Genomic DNA, 13,236 nt, shown 5'->3' with positions numbered 1-13,236 from the left:
ATTGTAATTGAGCATTAAATTTGTTCAAGGTTTTCTGGCAGCTAACCGGGGTGGGGGGGGGGAATACAAAGGGGTAACTTGATGGTTACAATGTGCCTTTAACTACGTTACCAGGCTACAGTGGGCTACAGGGCACTTGGGTTACACTCCATCCTGCAAGTCTGTGTGGGTTGCTACAGTGTGTCCCATCCTTCCTTCTTCCCAACTGTAGCAACAGACTGGGCAGCTTTGGTTTAAACCTGACTAGAGCCAGGACTTTCAGTATAGCAGTTAAGACACACACTGTCCTCTCGAGGAACCCAAGTTTGGTTCCCAGTACCCACATCAGGTAGGTCATGTCTTCCTGTAATTCAGCTCTACAGGACCTCTCACCGTTGGCTGGCCTCTGCAGATACCTATGCTCACATGCACACAGCCCTGGACCTCTCACCGTTGGCTGGCCTCTGCAGATACCTATGCTCACATGCACACAGCCCCACACATGGTTGAGAATAAAATAAAATCTTAAAAAAGTTTTTGAAATATTTGTGTATAAAAATATGTATTTGGGCCTGGGCAATGGCTCAGTCTGTAAAATGCCCACTGTGCTAGCGTTCGAACCTGAGTTCACATCTCCAGCATCCATTTAAATGCCAGGTGTGGTGGCATCTACCTGGAACCCCAGCATTGATGGAGCAGAGCCAGGCAGACCCTGGAGCTGTCTGGCCACCCAGTTCAGCCAAATAGCTCCAGGTTCAGTGAGAAACTGCCACAAAAAAAAAAATTAAGAAAGATATCAAGGGGTTGGGGATTTAGCTCAGTGGTAGAGCACTTGCCTAGGAAGCGCAAGGCCCTGGGTTCGGTCCCCAGCTCCAAAAAAAAAAAAGGAACCAAAAAAAAAAAAAAAAAGAAAGATATCAAGAGAGGAAGGCATCATCCCCTGCCTCCATACATGTAAACCCACACACATACTTATCCCTACATGTGGTCTCACTCTCGAGCACACAAGTGTGCACACACACATATGCAAACGACCACACATAAACACAGAAAAGTAAACTTGAAACTCCTATTTATTGAGGATTAGGAAAATCTAGAAAAGTATAAAGGAGAAAAGGTAATTATCTGACAATCCCACTTGAAAACAATTGTGATTAATTATTAATAAATTAACTTCCAAATTTTTAAATGTAAACTTATATTGGCTCATTTCTTGCTGCGTTCTTTCCATCTAGATGATTCTGTAAGCTTGCGATCTTTGACTTGAGTCATTTTTATTTATGATAAAACCAGCCAGCCACTACCCATAGATGGCCCCGTGAGGTAATTGCCTAGCTTCAAAGTCTGTGTCTTTTCCAACAGGCGAGAGGATGCCTTCCCTGTGTGTAGAGTTATGTAATTTGTCTAAATCACACAGCACTAAAGGAAGAGCAAACCCACAAATTCGGGTGTGTCTCTACAGCACATTCACCTCAGCAGATGCTCAGAGACACAGACAGCTCCCTCCAGCCGGCTGTGATCCCTGGGAACAGGAGTGTCCAATAGTGGCTGAGCCCGGTCAGGGGCCCCAGCCAGCCAGTACAGAGAAGGAAGGAGCACTCTCTGCCCAGCTCCTCTCTCTTTCCTACCTTCTCCACATGCAAGACGCCAAGAAACCTAACTGCCTGGACTGCAGGTTAGCTTGTAGAAACCAGTGGGTTTTTTGCGCTGATAAAATAATTTAATCCAAACCTTCCTTTTCCCTGGGAATCAAATTACGAGAAGGTCTCAAAAACGCGGTTCTGTTGTTCTCAGTCTGGACAGTGCCAGAGACGGTGTCAAATTTTGTTGTTGTTGCTCATACTGTGGTTTATAGTTGGAACTTTGTGCAGACATGGCTTTGTTCTCTCCTGAGCACTCTGATTCGCGCACAAACTTCTCTCTTGTACAAGTCATGACTGAAGCATCCTGAGCAGCTCTCGAGCAGCCATTGAAAGAGCCACTTCCTTGGGCAGATCCAAGCCACAAAGTTGTTGGGGAACATTGGTTGCCACCCCTAAAGGGACAAGCCTGTTGTGAACGGTCCAACACCGGCAAACGACCCAGGAGTCAGGGTCACCCTGGGCTGAAAGCAAGAGGGTCTTTTCCCCTGACCTTTTCCCCCTTGGGGGCCCTAAGTCCCGAGGAGTCAGGTAGTCTAACTGCCACCGGCTCTTGGTTGGACCCGAAGAGAGATTGATCCGAGGCGAATGTTTGCCAAGCGAGCGAGGGAGGCACTCTGCCGCAGTAGGGATAAGTCAGGCTGCTGTGCCAGTGGGTGAGTCAGCGACCGAAATGCCCTCTCTCCATTGCATAACTCTAAACACAGGCTTTGCCTTCCGGATAATCACTCCCCTGGCGGTGGCACAGCGGGGCCTATTTCCTGAAGACATGCGTGGGAAAAAGAAGTTTTCCAGGCAGACTTAGATACCCAGGCTTCCATGCTGTAAGTACCAGCACTTCCTTCCTCTCCCGCTCTGGTGATAAGATTCACAGCAAAGATGTGATTCACAGAAAAGATGGCTTTTCTGATGCACCCAATGGCAGCTGGCTGTGGTGACCCATGCTTGTGGCCCCAGCACTTGGGAGGATGAGGCAGGAGACCCACAAGTTTGAGTCTAGGGCTACATATCAGGACCCTGTCTCAAAACAAACCGATAAGCCAGCAAACAAATATCAAGGACGATGAATGAAAGCAATAAAAGGAAACACATAAAGTGCTATACACATCCTTCTCTATACCTGGCTATAATGACTCATGTATTCTACCCATTATACAGGTGAGAAAACTGAGGCCCAAGGTTGGATTCTTTCCTCTCTTTTTCAGTATCAAGAATTGAACCTTGGACCTCATACTTGTTAGGCTGTTTCCCCAGTCCTAGATGACTTTCCCAATGTCACAGAGCTTGTAAGAGTCTGAACCAAAGCTCCGAGAATTCTAGTTTATTTTTATTTTTAGTATATGAGTATTTTATTGTATATGTATATTTTATTTTATGTATATGAGTGTTTTGCCTGCATTTATGCATGTGTACCACATGCTGGCTAGTGTCCTTGGAGGTCAGAAGGTGGTATTGGAGTCCCTAGAACTGGGAGGTATGGTTGTAAACCATCATGTGGGTGCTGGGAATTGAACTTGATTCTTCTGTAAGAACAATCAAGTGTTTTCCATCTTTGAGCCTTCTCTCTAGCCCCACATTCTAGTTTCTTAACAGCTTAAAGATTCATATGACAGATGGGATGGGATTGGGAGAAATCACAAATCCAAAGTATTCTCCATCAGACGACCTGTCAGACATAGAGGGTTCCTTCAAGACTGACGCCTGCCATGCCACACTTCAGCCTTGCAGGAAGGGAAGAAAACTCTCCCTGCTCCCGTGCTGTCCAGCACTGTCTGGTATTTGGGGTGAGTGTGAACAGCTCATTGATGCCATTGGACAAGGGGATTACACTTCAGAGAGGCCCCCACATGCTGTCCAGACAGGGAACATGACTCACCAAGAAGAGACCCTAGGTGGGGAGGCTCTGGGGGCCGAACTGCTCACATTCGGGTGTGACTAGGCCAAGGAGACCACAAGGACCTCCAGGAAACCACTGTGGTAATTATCATGGTTGCAGGCCCCCAAGTCAGGGGATCTGCCAGAGGCTGTCCCAGGATCTTAGAGGAGAGATCTATGATACCATAAGAGTTTCCACGGCTGCTCTAGTGAGTTTCTTCATGGCAATGCAGATTTGTTATTTTATACTCCTGGAGGTCAAAAGTCAGATATGGGGCTATAATAAAGCCACTGTCAGAGCCTCACTTATTTCTGGGGGTTCAGGAAGCAAAATCCATTGTCTTGCTTTGGTCTGAATATAAAAGTCATCCACAGCCCGTGACTCATGGCTCCTTCTGCCTTCAAGGCTCATCGAGTCTTTTTGATATGGCATGATTCTCTTCTGTGGTTAATGAAACACTTATGCAATCCAGGGTCATCTCTGCATTCTCAAGTCAACTGGCTTGCACGTCAATGTCATCTCCTACCTTGACTCTTTCTCATCATATGACACATGGATTAGGGTGGTGACATCATTGGACAGTCATTACTCTGCCTAGCACAGGCCTCAAAAGAAAAAAAAATCCAAGACCCCCTTCTCTTAGTTTGGGATTCATTGCTGTGAAGAGAAACCATGACCAAGGCAACTCTTATAAAGGACAACATTTAATTGGGGCTGGCTTAATTGGGGCTCAGTCCATTATCATCATGGTGGGAGGCATGGCATCATGCAGGCAGACATGGTGCTGGAGAAGAAGCTGAGTGTTCTACATCTTGATCTGAAAGCAGCAAGGAGGGAGGTCTGGATCCCACTGGCAGGATTATGAGACCTCAAAGCCCCACCTCCACAGTGATACACTTCCTCCAATAAGGCCACACCTCCTCCAATAAGGCCACACCTTCTAGTAGCATAGGCCAAGCTACTTTTATGGTACTCTTGGTCTAGTAGAGAAAAGGCTAAATAAGGGGTGACCTCTGCCAGGCATATTGGGAACCTGCTTCCGAGAAAACATTGGGAAAGCATGTTTCAGTGTCTTACTGTGGGCAACTCGTAATCCTCCCGCCTCAGTATCCAAGTGCTGGTATTACAGGGGTGTGCCACCACACCTGGCACATGATTTGCTCCAAAGAGCCATAGGCATGCCCTCTTCCCCATCCTGTGTCGCCATTGCTGTTGTCTTTGTCATCTTGATCTTTTTACTTTGTGTGGTGAGGACCAAAACCAGGGCCTCAGGCTTCGGTAGACCCGCACTGCACTGCTGAAGACAGCCCTAGGCTTTGCACTTGTATCTTGAAAAACTGGAACCCCCCCAAGACTAGAACTGCAATGTGTCTGGTCCTCGTTCTAACCTAGTAAAGGAGGGCCTTCTGTGTGACCTGGCTGACAGAATCTGGATTCCTCCTGAACAATGACCACGTGAAACAGAAGAAAAGATGAATGTCCTCCACGGTTAATGCAGTTCTGAACTCTAGAACGTTCCCTAAACTGTGTGTCTTGGATCAGCTAGGAACTCTACTTAAAGCCAGCTTTAGCCTATGGGGCCATTCACCTACAACCAGAGCAGTGGATCCTCTCAGTCCTCTCCCTTCATCCTGACACATTCCTGTGAGGAGTGAGGATCGAGAAGGCCCCTGATTTGTCTCAGACAGGGTTTATTGGGGGGGGGGTGTCCATATATTTTTCTTTCTACTAGTCTGCTTTGCTCATCTCTCAGTGTTGCTCTGTGGGAGCCTTAAAGGGTTTAATTTTAAAACCAAAGCCTATTTTAGAACTTGGGTATGTCTAAGTCCCTTTTGGATCATGACAGCTGCTCTCTGTGGACCCCTCACTCCACGTGTCCTTGGCCAGGTTGTTGACCTTTCTCTGTCCCCTTCCCATCTGCAGCAAGGCTAATCACAGCACTTCCCATTTAGGGCCGGAGGGAGCAGAGGGCGTACCAGGCAACAACCCAAGAATAGAAAGCCATGAATATCTTAGCTACCATTCTTATCCAAAAAGGAGGTGCAGCATGAACCTCCTCTCCCAACCACAGAACAGTCTATTTTGTTTTTGTTTTTTGTTTGTTTTCTTTAATTTAGTTCTTATACAGGGACTCACTCTATAGCCTTGGCTGGTCCTGAACCTACTTTGTAGACCAGGCTGGCCTTGTACTCAGAGAGATCCATCTGCCTCTGCCTCTGAAGCACTGTGATTAAAAGCATTTACCACTGTGTTGGGCAGACCCAGCCTTGCATACCACCAGAATGTCGCATTTATACCATTTTTAAGCAATGTGTCATCTTGTTCTTTCTATAGGAATATTATTCCTTCAAGGACCATTTCTTACAGTAGACGGCAGACATGAAGGCATAGGAAATGGGTGGATGACAGGCAAATGGAGAACTTGGCACTCATGCCAAGAGCAAAATCAAAGCTGCCTGCTCAGGCCGAGTTAGGAACGTTGGCTATTTGGTGCCTATTGCTTGCTTACCCAGATCCTAACCCAAACTCAAACTGGAACTTCCTGGATGGCGCCACCTTGCCCTGACAGGCAGTCTGAATTTATTAACTCAAATTATCTCCCAGGCAACCCCTGGCCAGATCCTCTTTAACCTGGGTTTCAACCTTTCATGCTCCAACTCACTGGCCTGCACTGTCACAGCTTTGAATGGGACTGTCTTTGAGTTCCATAAAGAAGTACTTCCCCCAGATCCCACGCCACCCAAAGGCCATTTGTAACCTTCATGGAGGGTATCTTGGTTTCCACTGGCAGCAATGGTTACTCAAGCTGCCTCTGAGCCGCCAGAAGAGATCCAGAGCCAGAAGACCTTGACGCTCAGTGGTACACGCATGCGCAGGAGACCTTGACGCTCAGTGGTACACGCATGCGCAGGAGACCTTGACGATCAGCGGTACACTCACGCGCAGACCCCTCCAAGGTGCATCCCTGCAGAAGAGCTCTCTGTGAGCTCGCTTTGTACACTAGAGTCTCTGCTTGAGGAAAAGCCTTGGACATCGAGTTAGGAAAGCTGTCAGAGACTGTTTTGCACAACATCAAACACATTCCAGGCCTTATCTAATCAGGGAGCCTTCTCCGACAGCCATGCAGAGGCTGTTCCTGCAAAACATTCCCCAGGCAGGGCGAGGGCCCTGATTCTAAAGGCAAAGTAATGGCTCTTTTGGCACAAGCAAAGTTTGGCTGGCAGCTGGAGCTTTGAGGTGACCTCTGACCCTCTCCCACAGTTCCTCCCAAGTCGAGCTGCACCATTCTAAGCCACCCTCAAATCCCAGGCTCTAATTGGCTCTGGTTTGTTTTGCTTTTCTCTTCTGTCCAGTGCTTCAAAAGGCATTTCAATAATTGTTTGAGGCACGAAAAAGGCAGGGTTCAGCTTTCCTAACTGGAATTGGAGGTAATTACTGTCTTCCATGTGCGAGTCGGTACATGCTGCAAATCACGTGGCTCTGGGTTGCTCTACGGCGGGTGGCCAGGCCTCTGAGCTACAGGGAGGATTATAGAACTTCGCAAAGGTTCTGCTTCAGAGAGAGAAGAAGCCACGCATCTCAGAAGTGCTAGAGGAATTGTCTATATTCTGCAGTCCCCTCAAGACTGCCCAAGAGGTTTGGTCTGAAGAGACTATGACTTCAGTTCTGCCCTGGAAGTTTGGGATTTGCTTTTTTATTTTGTTTTCTCTCAAGAGACAGAAACTGGCCCCACACATAACTCTTTTCTTGTTTGAAATCAGTAACCTTGGGCTCCACCTAGGCTGCCCGACCTCAGAACGGAACTCAACACAGTAAGGCTAAGACCCGCCTCAAAGAACCAGAAGAAGGATTCGTTTTGTGCATTCAAAACAGCAAACCCAAATGTGGAGAGTCTCTGGATGGCTCCGCATGTGGACCTGGAGCACCTCGTTTAATCGATCAGCTGACTCACAGGACCTCACCCACGCAGTGAGAGCAGTAACTAATCCAACCTCAGAGAGTGTGTGGGGTCCACATGGGGTTAGCCCACGTGAAGTGCCTGTTTGGGACCTGTGTATACCAAATGTTCAATAAGTGTTAGATGACGTTCAATGTCAGGGCTCCTTCTGCTGCAGTCAGTCTGAACAGGGTCGAGGAAGAGCAGCTGGGAAACAGTATAAGGAAGCAGGGAGGCAGAGGGTGCCAGCCCCAATCCGGTGTCTTTCCTCTCAAGGGATTTGTCTTAAATATCTGAAGTTGCCTGAGATCCATGTTGGAGACTTCCTACTGCCTCTGTTCCCTTGGGTATTTCAAGAAACGTGAACTAGCTATGCTTCCTTAGCTCCTCCCTGCTTAGAAGCGCCGAGAAGCAATGGGTTTAGGTTGAGTTAGAGACTGAAGAAGGAAGAGAAAGGTGATCTGTTCAAATTCTGAGACTCTGAAATTGCTGGTCTGGCTTGTGGGAAGACAGGAGACAGGACTCAGATGTATCCTAGGGCCCTGGGTGATCCAGGGAGCTACCTCAGTCTCAGCCTGGCTCTCATTCGGCATCTTGAATGATCTTATCCAGGCGGAGGGCTGCTGTCCTCACTGTGCCGCTGGCCCTTCCCTTTCCAATGTCCTCCTCAGAGCTCTCCATCTCCTCTCACCTCGACCCCAGGTCCTTAAAACCAATCAAACCCCACATCACAGCAAGGACTCCGTGGAAACTCCCTCTGAGCAGATGACCTTTGCGGGCCGCACACCTTCCTTTCATAGTCCCAAAGACAATGCACAGGCACACCCTTATCTGTGTATTTGTCTCCTATCTACTTCTAGATAAACTAAAGTTCATGTGAATGAGGCCAAGTTTCTCTGTCCTTTTTTTTCTTTAACGCAGATGACTGTTGCGTGTGAGCTTTCCTTATTCTGTTTATGTAGATCTGAGTGATCTGGTAGGTCCGTGTATTTACTGAATGAATGACTTCTTTCTCTGTCTGTCTCCCTCCTTCCCTCCCCTCCCTCTCTGTGTGGTTACGGTGCTGGGAATTGAACTCAGGATCTTGATCACATTAGGCAAATGCTCTACCACAAGCTATATTCTCAGCCCTGAATCCATGATTTCAAAGCAGAGATGGTTTATGCAGTCAGGAAGAGTTTCTGGACACAGAGAGAGACTAGAAAACACTTGAGATCACATCTTGTTTTTCTCAAGTGGGGCCATTTGGCTTTGTCTGCCTTGTATTTGATGAAGCTTCATGTTTAATAACAGCCCTGAATTGTTAGGATAAACACACCAGGCACAATCATGAACAAGCTGCAAGCTTAAATGCCTGAAACAGGGTGTGTCTACAGTGTATGCACAAACATGGTTGACTCTCTGTTATCCACTCCAGCACATAATCTAATAGCCGGTAATCTAATAGTTTACAATTTAATATCCTACAGCCCTGAACGTTTTACATGTGGTTTTGGACTATGTTTCTGAATTTGCATTGGATATGGCGACTCTGATAGTCTAAGAATTCATTTGAGCCCCTGTGTCTATCACCATTGCCTCTGTGGGCTAGAAAGGGCCCTCCTGGGCTCCCAGCACATGCAGAAAAATACTGCATTAAGCTTGGGAGTCTGGGGGGCAGTATATTAGCCTTCAGTCACAGAAGTTGTCCGTCCAAACCCCAGCTCCTCCATATGCCAGCTCTGTCTTTGTTCTCCTATCACTATCCACCCCCCAAGACTATTTCAAAACATAGTTAAGCTTTCAGGAGAAAAAAAATAAAGAGTCTAAACTGCCCGGTCAGGTGGGTACACAAACCAGTCTAAGGCAGAGCTGGGATCCCTGGACACTTTCTGTTTCACAACTGGGAAAAGGTTTGTTTCTTCTCCTTTTCTTTTTAAACTTTTTTTATGACGTGTGTGTGTGTGTGTGTGTGTGTGTGTGTGTGTGTGTGTGTGTACACATACATGTGCATGTTCCAATGTATGTGCCACTGTTCTCTCTTCCAACCATGTGGGTCTAGGAATCTGGGTCTTCAGGCTTGGAACAAAGCGCTCTTACTGACTGAACCATCTCGCCACCCCTTCCTCTCCCATTCTTCATCCTTTCCTTTTTCTGCCCTAACTAACTTTCTCTTCCTGGCTCAGCGGAAGGTAATCAACAGCTCTTTGCTTTAAAAACCATTCCTGGCTGTGACAGTTCTTGATTCTGCCTGTACCCCCTCAGAAAGAACCACTGTCCTGAGCAGTCTGGTGTTGAGCTGGCTGAGGGGTTCCTGTGCTATACCAGCTGCCTACTGGGCCAAACCGTGAAGTCTTTCTCCTCGATGGGACATATGTCTATCTGGGCATGTGTTTATGCTGACTTGGGTCAAAATCTCCAGGCTGCAAAGTGGAGACATCCTGAGATCCAATGCAGAGCCAATCGTGTTGTCAGTGAGTAGCTGGAAACCCAGAATTCCCACCTCTTTTTCCTGTCACGAAGTTATATCTCGAGGTAAAACAGCTGCCGGTTCTCTAGTCAACTGGGACAGACGCCAGCTGTTTATTCCAGATGCCAAGAGCCATATGCACACCCACTCTCCTCTCCCACTCCCTAAGCCTGAAGTCTCAAATTTTATTGAATTTATTAATAGCCTTAAGGGTTTGCTAAAAAGAGTTTTCCTACAGGCCCTGCCTCCAGAGAAACAGACCTCCTTAGTTCAGGATGGCCAAGAAATCTACATGTTAAATAACAACACTCCCACCCTGTTTTGTCTCCCTAGAATTCCAGCGTAATCCTTCAGAGAATTATATCTGGAGGGATGGATATTTGCTATGGTGGAGGTACTGGTATGTTGGTAAACGTGTGGCCATCAGTGAGTGTGGGAGTCTGATTTGCAGCCTGCCAATATCCGTGGTGTAAATATTCTCGCTACTGTCAACCATGTTACTGTGATTGTGAAGGTGGGACAAGGTGTGTGCACGCCCATGGTTCCAGCACACCGTAGGGTGGTGGCATTCCTCGGAAGCTTCTGGATGGCTCTGTGTGCTGGTTCCTGGGCTCTTAGTGTAGGCTGCCTGCCCTCTGAATCTTTCCTTACATCCTTCAGTCCGCTAATGGTCTGCTTTGGTGACTGGTTCCCAGTGCTCTCACAGGGTTCCAAATCAGAAAAAGAGGGAGAAGGACAAGGAAGAAGGGGAGAAAATTCAGTCAGTGTGGGATGCTGGCTTCGGTACACTGTTCATTTGGTTCACCTGGCTTTTAGTGGGAAGGGCACCCTCATACCTGCTTCTGGCCCATTTGATAAACTCTCTGGTCCTCTGAGTCAACCTGACCCTGCTGACCTGGAGGACGATGAAAAGACTGGATGCTGGAGGATCTGAAAGGATGGAAGACGACGGAGGAGGTCCCCAGGGTGCTCATATGACCCAAGGTCACTGGCCACTTAAGGCCTTCCCTTTGTTTCCCAGCTCTGGCCTTGTGTTTGAAGGTTTTGGTGATTTCCTCCTGCCCCCAACCAGGCAAACAGATGTGGAAAGGTTTCCAGTTCCCAAGGCTCAGGACACAGCGGCCTGCTGCCCCCCACCCCCGCCTGTAGACCTGGGTCTGCCCTCAGACAGGAGAGCCACATAGTCACTAACCATAGGGCCCAGACCAGTCAGCGTTCAAGTCTGTTCTGCACTTCTGCCAGCTAAACTAAGTGAGAATGAAGCAATGACATCGTGTGCTCTGGGCTAGGAATCTCCAGGCATTGTAGAAGAGGTAAGGCCTCAGTCCTTCCACACAGCCTGCTGCTCTCTAGACACATCGTACACATACTGTTGGCATGAGTGCCTCGGCAGCCCTGGCCTGGAGCAGGAGGGAACCCTACTGACCTGAAATGGGTCTCTTCTGCATCAGCTAGCTTCGCTGCCCGTCAGATGAAGGGGAGCTACATAGAAGTGTGGGTGTTAGCTTCCTCATCCGCTATGTATTCAACACTGATCGTCCGAGGAACTTCTCAGAGACTGATGAATGGGATAAACAAAGGCATGAAGATTACTCTCATTGCCTTAATAAAGAAGCCGTTTCTACCCTAGCCACCGGATATATACTGCTCTTTATCGATAGTGTCCTAGCTTACAGAAGAGGCAGCCTTTACGGCTATGCACAAAGGTTTAGTCCATGCATGCCTTAGCACATAGCAGTCGCCTTAAAATGGGTCACGTAATGCAATGTCACTTGTTTCTGAAAACAGTGGCTCTCATGGTGAGTCTGGGGAACCTTTGCAGCCCATGACATAGGGTCATTGTGTCAGCAAGGCCACAGGTATTTCCCTAAAAACAGCAAGATGCTATTTCCTTCTTACTATGTTGACATTTGGGGTGACATCGCGGTCACCAGACTATTCTGGCCACCATGGTAATCTTTAGTGCTACAAACTTTGGGGGTAGGTGAGAGGACGAGGCCAGTTGTGTTTCAGAATGTTCTAGATGAAGCAGCCATAAAGGCTTGCCTGCAGCTCCCTTGTTTACTGTTCTGTACAATGAGTTGAGATGTGGGGGCATGGGGCCCTGCTAGCACATCTCTCTGTGAGCTGCTGTTCTTGAGAAGTACCTGGGGGTGTTGTGAATAGAATGAACCACTTTTGCAGAATGCAAAAGTCTAGATAAGCTTAGGTATTCAGAGAAGGTCATGTGGCAGGCATTTTCTGAAAAAAACAAAACAAAACAAAAAGAAACAAACAAGCAAAAACAACCACCCGAGATTGCCACACAAAGGTGACTGACAATATCGGTGGCCAAAATAGAAACTTTGAGCAAAACTTAGAAGTTTTGAAAAAATGTCTGCCGCCACGGTCTTGACACCTCCCCCACATGGACAGACGTTTCTGATTAAATCAACAGTGCTGTTAAGAAACACGGAGTTTTCGTTTTCATCACGGAATAGATCAAACTGGGGAGAGCTGCACAGTTTAATGAAGCAATGTTTCCCAAGTGACCCATGCACAGCGTTACCACGCACACCCTAAAGACCCAGTCCAAGTACAAGCTGGACCTAGGGATTTTAACGTACTCAAGAACACAGAGTTCACTGATTGGGTTTCACATTCCACATCGCAAGTAACCTTCTATTACTTGACTACAGAGTCGAGTCAGAGAAGATCCGTAATTATCTGAAAAGGCCATTAAAGTACTCCTCCCTTTTCCAACAGTGAAGGAAGGCTGTGCCTCCTTCACAGGCTGCAAACAAAGCAACATCAGGACCACTGACTGCAGAAGTCCATACGTGAGGACCCAGCTGTCTTCTATTAAGCCAGACATTAAAGAGATTTGAAAAAAAACAAAAAGCAAAAAACAAAAAACCCATGCACTGCCATCACCCTTCTCGCCACACTTTGTTTTGTTTTGGTAGGCAGTTGTTTTTACAATGAAAAATGTATTTAAATTTTTAAATGAGTTAAGGTTAACAAATGACTAAGTATTAAAATGTATCCATTCAAATGAATAAATATAGTTTGTTGCAATGCAACAACGCATTGACACTGTTTTCTGTTTTAATTCACAGCACAATAAAAAGCACTTAATTATGGTTGCGTAACGAAGCACCCTCGGCCCGTTAGAGTAAAGCAGCATTACTCCTTGGTTGTTTCCCATAGTTCCTGAGACTCAGGTACGCCCTGGGTGGGTCAGGGTCTCTTGAGGTTGGAGCTGTCTGCAGGCCACACAGGAGTTAACGGATCTGCCCTGAGATTGCTGACTCTCTGAAGCCCGGGACAGTTGCTGGCTTTTGGCAGGTGCAGGTCTTGGTTTTTCTCCATGAGT

At 47.3% G+C, this 13,236-nt stretch overlaps 1 long non-coding RNA gene across 1 annotated transcript; it reads left to right on the top strand.

The window, feature by feature from the left end:
* Positions 1 to 1,592: 1,592 nt before the first annotated feature.
* Positions 1,593 to 12,954, top strand: LOC102546647 (uncharacterized). Its single transcript, XR_015622477.1, has 3 exons — positions 1,593 to 1,654; positions 2,327 to 2,443; positions 5,830 to 12,954. It is a non-coding gene; the product is annotated as an uncharacterized LOC102546647 (long non-coding RNA).
* The last annotated feature ends 282 nt before the right edge of the window (positions 12,955 to 13,236 follow it).

Source organism: Rattus norvegicus, chromosome 6 (assembly GCF_021556685.1).
Source record: "Rattus norvegicus strain SHRSP/BbbUtx chromosome 6, alternate assembly SHRSP_T2T, whole genome shotgun sequence".
Classification (NCBI taxonomy): domain Eukaryota; kingdom Metazoa; phylum Chordata; class Mammalia; order Rodentia; family Muridae; genus Rattus; species Rattus norvegicus.
Note: the sequence above shows the minus strand (reverse complement) of the source record. Positions and strands in the feature narration are given on the sequence as shown.